This window comes from Apaloderma vittatum, unplaced genomic scaffold (assembly GCF_000703405.1).
Source record: "Apaloderma vittatum isolate BGI_N311 unplaced genomic scaffold, ASM70340v1 scaffold17903, whole genome shotgun sequence".
Taxonomy (NCBI): Eukaryota; Metazoa; Chordata; class Aves; order Trogoniformes; family Trogonidae; genus Apaloderma; species Apaloderma vittatum.
Genome location: NW_009708812.1, coordinates 28,391 through 36,405, shown reverse-complemented (window position 1 = coordinate 36,405; position 8,015 = coordinate 28,391).

Below are 8,015 nucleotides of genomic sequence, written 5' to 3'. Positions count from 1 at the left end.
TTGGGGAAGAGGCCCCTCGTTGCCTTTTCTGCGGCTAACAGATTGCCTCCATTGTCTTCCTCCTCGGCCGGGGAAAGGGTAATCGCTTAAGGGCTGTTTAAAGTCTGCCGTGGCGCAGGCCCCCGGTGGCTCAGAGGCTGGGCCCAGTCTGGGACTATCTAAGGACAGCCCGTGGCTGTGGGAGGCGGGGGTTTGTCAGCGGGGAAGGAGGGAGCGGGACACCCCCTCACACACTTTATGAATAGTGCAGCGTGTTAGTACGAGAGTGATCTGGGCTGAGCTCAGAAATAAATCTGATAGCCTGGTGTTGTTTGGTGCTCCTACAAATCCTCTGGACTCTGGGTTGAGGTAGGTGTGTTTTCTGGGTGTAGTATCGACACGTGCCCAAAAGATGGGGGAATACAGGGTTCCCAGCCCAGATACGTCATGTGTTATTGGGATATAACAAAACCAGTAGGTCCTAGTTCCACAGGTTTCAATTTTGGAAGAAGGTTATATTTTTGTTCCACCAAACTCCACCCAGAAGGTGAAAACTTTATTGATGAGAGACAGCCACATGACTTACAGGCATTTAAAAAAAAAGGTGTTCAGGTGTTTAACTTGGGGAAAAGGTGGTCGCTTGTCAGAGCAGGTGAATGATAAGCCTATGTGGCAGCTCTTATAGTGCCTTTAGTTGGCCTTTTCCACAGACATTTTTCTTTGTTGCCTTTAAGCAGACTTTAGGCCTGACAAAACACATTTAATGCAACAGATGTTCAGCAGAGTTTAAATAAAGGTGGGCCAAATGTTCTGCTGCTGGTAGAGAAACTTTCAAAAACCAAAGATACAGCTTCTCGTATTATAAAAAAGTCTAATTTTACTGAATCCCTGCGTGGCATTTAGTAAGTGAATGGCAAATAAATATTAGGTACATTTGAAATGGATAGCTGTAAAACTACTTGATGTTTAATGAAGATTTGTATAAAGTAATTGAATGTCTTTTCCAGATACTTTGGTAAAATAAAGACAATAACATATATGAAGTCTTAAGCTGGCTCCCAAATGCAGTTTTTTATGCATGTCAATTTCTGTGTGTAGTAACTTGCTTTAAATCTATTTTACCTGTTTTCTGCAGGTATTGGGTTGCTGAATGTGCAGGAAATTACGTTCTCTTCCAGTTGGGGTCTTCAGCATATGGCTAATTCTGTTGCATGAAGGATCATGCTCACTAGCAGTGGGCTTTTGTTCACACTTTTGCATCAGAACATTGTGGTCTATCATGTACTACATAAGTATTAAATTGGTATAAGGTCCAAATATCTGTGCCCTTGTAAAAACACCAGACATTATCGAACCAATGCTCGAGAATTCTTTGTTATTGGAAATGTTGCCTCACAGACCTTCCATTGTAAAAATATTTTTTAAACCCTAAATCTGCAAGCACTTGTACATATATGTATTTTCAGTCACATGCATGGTCTTGGTTTTGCATAGGTTTATTGAAGTCAGTTGTGCATTTGCTTGTAGGATGCTAATCTAAATTTGTTAACTGTTAGGGCAATTGTGTTAATATTTTATTTCAGGTATGGGAGTTTCTTTCTCTGTAAAGATTAAATCATACAGTAATGAACACTATTCTTGCTGGTGGCTAGGCACACACAAGTGTTTTTATAATTTAATAGTTGTCCTCGGTTGACCTTTTAACTTACCCTAATTTGTGTGAAGTGCCTCTTTTGAGGTGATGAGACTGGTTTTCAGTAGAATGATCATTTTACCTTATCAGAAAAAAATGTACTTCAGTCAGTAATTGTTCCTAATTAATGGAAGAGTTAAGTATCGTCATTGTACTCTATTATCAACAAAGTTTCCACTGACTGGAGAAGGGAACCAGGGTGTATGATTCTTGATTTGTCCAGGCTTTGTTATTTTTCCTTTGACCTTGGCTAAGTCATTAATTGTTCTGTTTTATTTCTTCTTGCACTAAATTTTACAAGGTTATATTGCTTGCATATAAAATGCTGTGAGAACTCTCAGGGTTGAGATATCCTAAAAGATCGTAGGTATTTTAGTCTCCTTGCCTCTATTTTCCTCACTGTGAAAGTAAGTTAGAGGGAATGATGCCACTAGCTCTTGTGTCTGACCGCTTCTCATGTAATTTCCAGCTGACGTACACTAAGGTGTTTGCCCGTCTCTGTCCCTGTCTTACAGGGGAGAGTGTGTTTCACAAGGACTTAGAACCAGACTCTTCAAGTAAGCTCCTGGGAAGCAGCAAGAAGACGTTGTTGCCTTTTGAAACAGCCTTTGTAATACATGCGTAAAGTGCTTCCGAGAAATAGTGATGAAAATAGATATTTTTAACTAGGCAGCTATGGAATGACACTCTGGAAATAATACACAGTGTTGTTTCATCTTCTAATATCGACATATTTATAAAGGCACGGTTGCTAGATAATACTTTCCTTGCAGGTTTTTTCTTTGCAATTCCAGAGAATTTATAATTTAACGGTTACGTATGTCTTGGAAGTATCTGAGAATAACCCCGGTGCATATGAGCTATTAAGACATCTTATTTAGACTAACAACCCAATTTTGTGTCTAAGAATGTTTAAAAAATGAATAAAGAGCAGTCCTCAATAACTCACATATTTTTAAGTCAAAGTTTACCAAAATTTGTTTAGGAAAATGTTATCCTATTGCTCTACTGAAAAACTGTCTTTCAGAAATTAAGTTTAAGCTTTTTCATGTTCTAGTATAAGTGACAGGGAAAGGAAAAAAAATGCTTCTTGAATAGTCACCGTAGCGTGCCATCAGTTCAACAGTGCAGGAGGGCCTAGTTCCACGTCTTTCATTGCCTGCTTAATAGATACAAATGTCACAATGATGAAACAATGAAATTAAATAATTGGACTGTAACTACTGGGAGCTTTGGAGTGAAAGGTTGTCAAAGGGAAAAAAGCAAGCTGCTTATTACGCGGTGCCTTTCACCCAGCAATTTCCAAATGCTGAAATGCCATATCCTGGGTACTTCTGGTTAGGTGTTTACCTACAGCTTTAATTTTTATTTTTTAACCTTTTCTAACACAGTCTTCATGTATAACAAGATCTACAAGGTTTATATTGTAGCGTGAGTAAGAAGAAGAACAGAGCATGAGCTTCCTGGCTCTGATTATCAGATCATGGGTTCTCTTTTAAAGTTGTTAGTATAACATTTAACCAAAAGTACTTCATTGTTTTCAGTTCCCTTCTATCTATATATGCTGGCATGTGCTAGAGATGCTTTGGAAAAGAATGGTTTTCAGCTGTACGGATGGATCAGGGCTGGTCCAACACCAGAAGGCCCCTTGGGGGCAGTAAGGAACCAAGGGAGCTTTGTCTTCCTTAGGAAGAAGTTACATTCTTGATGCATGTTAACCGGTACAAGGTAAAATCCTAGCAGACAGGGTGACTTGTCACTTTCTCATGACTTAGCACATAGTTGCTGTGTGTGCTCAGCTAGTCTTTGCTAAGAGCGCATTCCTTTTTTCCTCTGCGGACAGAAGGGCAAATAGGCTTTAGAACTTGCAGGCGGTACTCTGATGAAATGAGCATCAAAGAGGTTTGCAAGATCTGATAAGCGTGTATGTATTTTTTTGTGGACCTTAAACTGGATTTACATACACAATGTAGCTGTGTAAGAGGTGGCAGAACCAGCTTACTAAAACCTGAAGTCAAAATGACTTCCACACCTGCTGAGTTCTTAAAAAAGAATTGAAAGAGGACAGTTTGCTGATTCAGCATGGCCTTATAGTTCCTGACCTTACCTTTCTATAAAAAACCAAACTGTTTCATCTCAGTGTAATAGTTGTGTTCACCTAGTCCTGTTATGGTCTGGATCAAGAACTGCGTGTGGATTTTTTTTTCAAAATTGTAGTGAGGGAGATGCATTGAATTAATATTTTTTTCATCTCCTTTAAAAATAAATGGTAGCCTTTATTTAAATGTGTGCTACTTTGAATAACTGTGTAAATAGCCTGGGGTTCTAGATCAGCAGCACATAGTAAGTATTGCCCTTCTGTTTTGCTTTTTTGGTGACAGTAAAGGAAGTACCTATAGTAACATTTGTTAGGGTATGTTAAAATTCTTAACGTCTGAGAAGAATGCACAGAGGTCTTTTTACCTGCAATAAAGCTTCTTGTTTTTGCGATTTAGTGGCATGCAGGCTCTGTGTGAGATATGAATAATTCTAGTTACAGATAGAGGTACATGACTTCAGTCAGTATCATTACTGGGGGGAAAAGTGTGTTTCCGTATCATAATTAACCATTGATAGCTCACGTGCCATGAACCGGTTTCTTTAATGTTAACTTCAAACTTTGTTTATATTTCAGATTAGCTGGCATGAAGCTTTTCGCAAAAGTGTGGTTTAGCACATGGCTAGCAAACCAACTCTGCTAAGAAAAACTGCAATGAAATATGCAAAAAGATTGTGTGTTCTGGCACAGCAGTTGGTATTAACAGACAGTGGTGCAGCCTTTGTGGTCTGATAGGATACATTCCTCAGCTAGGGAGGCTGCGTAGCAAAGATTGCTCTTGGGAAAAGTCCCTGAATTCTTTGGCTCTTAGACAACAAAGTCATACCAGTGACACGGGATGTTGGAGGTTTTGTAAGGAGGAAGGACTTGTGATGAGTTTTGCTTTTGGTTTTTTGTTTTGAGTTTTTTTTAATGTTGAGTTACATGGGAAACAGACTTTGACTGTGACAGAATGCTTGGGGTTTTTTTCCAGTTACTGTAGTTCTCTAAACGTTTAAAAAGTGTGGCTGTAAACAGGGAGCAAGAGAACTTTTACGATGTCAAAACTTTAAAAGCAAAAAAGTTTCTGTTCTTCACACAGTTTAGAGTACGTGATAGCAGGCGTTGTGAAATCCTGATTTTAACTCTCGCGTGATAGAGCCATGAGACTCCTGTGCAGAGTGATGCTGTTCGCCAGTGCCTTTCACTGAAGTGACCTCAGTGCGTCCAATTTTTCTGGAGCCTGGGCTGTGTGTGGGCCAGCAGAGTCCTCTATGTTCAGCTAGTTCCATGACAGACCTTTAATGAATCTTCATTTGTAGCTCACTTTTGAATAGCATTAGTATTCTGGCTAATTGCATGCACTAAATGCAAAAGCTAGTATTTATATAGAATATACGTAAAGTAGGTGTGGGGTTTTTTTGTTTGGTTGGGTTTTTTTTTAGTCTTATCAGTGGAGAAGAACATGGTGTCCTGAGAGGCAGCCATCTTTGGATGGCTAAAGATTAAAATAGCCAAAATGAACAAAATCAACATCTATGTGGTGTCTTATTTTAAGTTCAGTTGTCTTTTCTGTGTGCCACCAAAACATTAGATGTTCTTTTTAATAGTAAAGCAAAGCAGAGGAGCAAGTGACAGGTTACTGTAGTATCTGGTGTTTTCTTTGGCCATTGAGCACACACATGCCCTCATGTCGCTGTCCTTACTCTGCCCCACGTTTCACTCGCTGGCAGCCCCTTCTTTTCAGCAGCACGAGGAGCAGGTGAAGAGTTTGAAAGTCCTTTATATTCCATAGAATCCATAGAAGTGTTAATGTAGGTAGCTCTGAATTTAGTTAGGAACTGAATAGGTGAAGAGGAGGCTTTGTTTGGAAAGTACGAGCTATTTTACTTATGCCTCTTTATATTAAAAGCACAAATTATTTCTAGTCTGAATCTCTGCTTTGAACCACTAAAGGTGATAAAGAAGCTCATCCTTGTGGTTGGTTGAGGTCTTCTGCTTGAGATGTTAATAAGGGTGATACTTGTAAGATTTTTCAAAAACCAAGGTAATGGTATAGATTTTTCCCCTAGCCTTTAAAACTTGTTATAGTTCAAAGAATCCAGTGGAAATTTATTAATCCCACGTACTAATATAACATTTCTAGGGACCTTTTGTAGGTTGCTATAGGCATAGGCTCAGTCCTAGTTTTTTAATGAAGAAAACACTATTCTTAGGTATTTTATTATATTTCAGTCTGTGACAGTTTTGTATACTGATGTCTATTCTATTGTTGCTTTTTGCTTTTAAGACACAACATTTCTGTGTTCAGTTTGTTCTGTTATGCCCATTAGTTCCTTTGATAGTTCTTAAACAATTCTGTATTTTTTTATTGAAATGGATAGTTTTTATTAAAAGTTGTCATCATGAATAAGGGAAAGTATTCCTTCATTTTTGAAAGTATAGGATTAAATGCTTTTCAGTTTCCAAACATGACATATCTTACAAATTTTCTCTGTTGAAAAGGTAGATGTTGAGTTTGTCACAGTCATTGTGGAAACACATCAGTTAGCACCTTTAAGTTTGTTTTATGGCAGACTGTAATGTGACCTTATTCATAGGTGAGTTAAATGTTACTGAAACTGAAAGCTTTCTTCAGGAAATTCATTTAAGTACAGGAATACTTCCACTGACATGAATGTTAGGCATATAATTGAATATCGTGCTGAATTAAGGTCTAACGTCATTTGGGATGTGTTGCAGCAGAAGTGTCTATTAGTCTATTAGTGTTACTTCAGGGGAAAAAAACGAATTTAACAGACCTGGAGCTGTGGTAGAAATTAGTACCAACAAGTAAATTGTATCTAACATTTATTTATTCAGCCATTGCTTGACAGTTGAAAACAAATACTTTTTTTCACTTGAAAGTGTATTTACTTCCTCAGGACTTGGGGGATATTGGAGGGACATGGGTCAAAAATACGTATGCTTGTATTGCAGTGTCAGTTACCCCCAGTTCATCAAAACACACTCTACAGATAGACATTTCAGTTGAACCAGATAGGAGTGTTGCTTCTGTGCGTTTTCTTTATTAGCCTGTAGATTTTCAGGGCACAGGATGAAAACGTCCAACAATGTTTTAACATTTTGGGGAGCTTAAGTCAAGTTCAGTCTTCATTTAAAATCAATTTTAAATAACAAGAGGTAGAAAAAAGGTGACACTAATGAAATATTAGTCCAAATATGAACAAGTGTCATGTCTCAGGGTGTCCCTTTTACACTGGTTTGTACTATACTATATAGAGGAGCTATTTGCTAGGCAGAGTTAGAGCTGGAAAGAAGAACCTGGTGCGATAGCAGTGAGTCGGGCAGTGTCACTCACCTGAGAGCAACATTGACAGCATTTCATACCTTCAGAAGAGCCTTTGGTCCTAGTAAAAGAATAGAAGGATAATTTCTGATTGTTTCTCTTTATGATATTAGTTTGTTCTGCAGTAACTGAGACAATTGCTTTTGATAAATCAATAGAGTAATTTCATTGGTTTTCAAAGAATTAATGTACTTGTTTTATCTAGGGAGTAATAAACTGAGTAACAAGTAGGTAAGAGGTGTTTTCCACAGAGTTTAACAGGTTCTGTAGTGCTGTGTGGTTGTCTTTCATAGAAGTGCTGCAAAGAACAATATTTACATGTAAGTGAGGATAAAGCAGAAATATGTCTTGGCAATTTGAACCACAGAATAATTAGAAGGGACCTCTGCAGATTGTCTGGCCCAGCCCCCTGAAGCAAAGCTGTTTTGAAGTCGAATGAGATAGATTGGGAATTCTGCAGTTGACGTCTGACTATCCCAAATGTTGAAGTCCCACAGCCTCTGTGGATAGACTCTTCCAGATGTTGGCCACGCTTGTGAAATTTTTTTTTCTTTTGTAAAATTGGAATTTCCCTCACTGTGGCTCATGTCTGTTGACTTTCGACCTTGAGGAAAATCATATTGTTTTCCAGTTATAAAAAGTGAAGTTGGTTTTTAAGGATTGCAATGCACATTTCTCAGCAAAATTAATTTTATGTCTTGAGTTTAGGAAACCTGGGTAAAGGATGCTATAATAATGTTAATGCTAGTTTCTTAGTATTGAAAATATAATATGGTTTTTAGTGTTAGCAATGACATTTTGTTACTGTAAGAAAAAACACATTTTGGTTTTCTTGTAAGTGAACGCTTACAGGTTCTTAGAAAATTGTTACTCTGCAGATTCCACTCCATTTAGGTCTCCTTGACATTGTTAGGCTG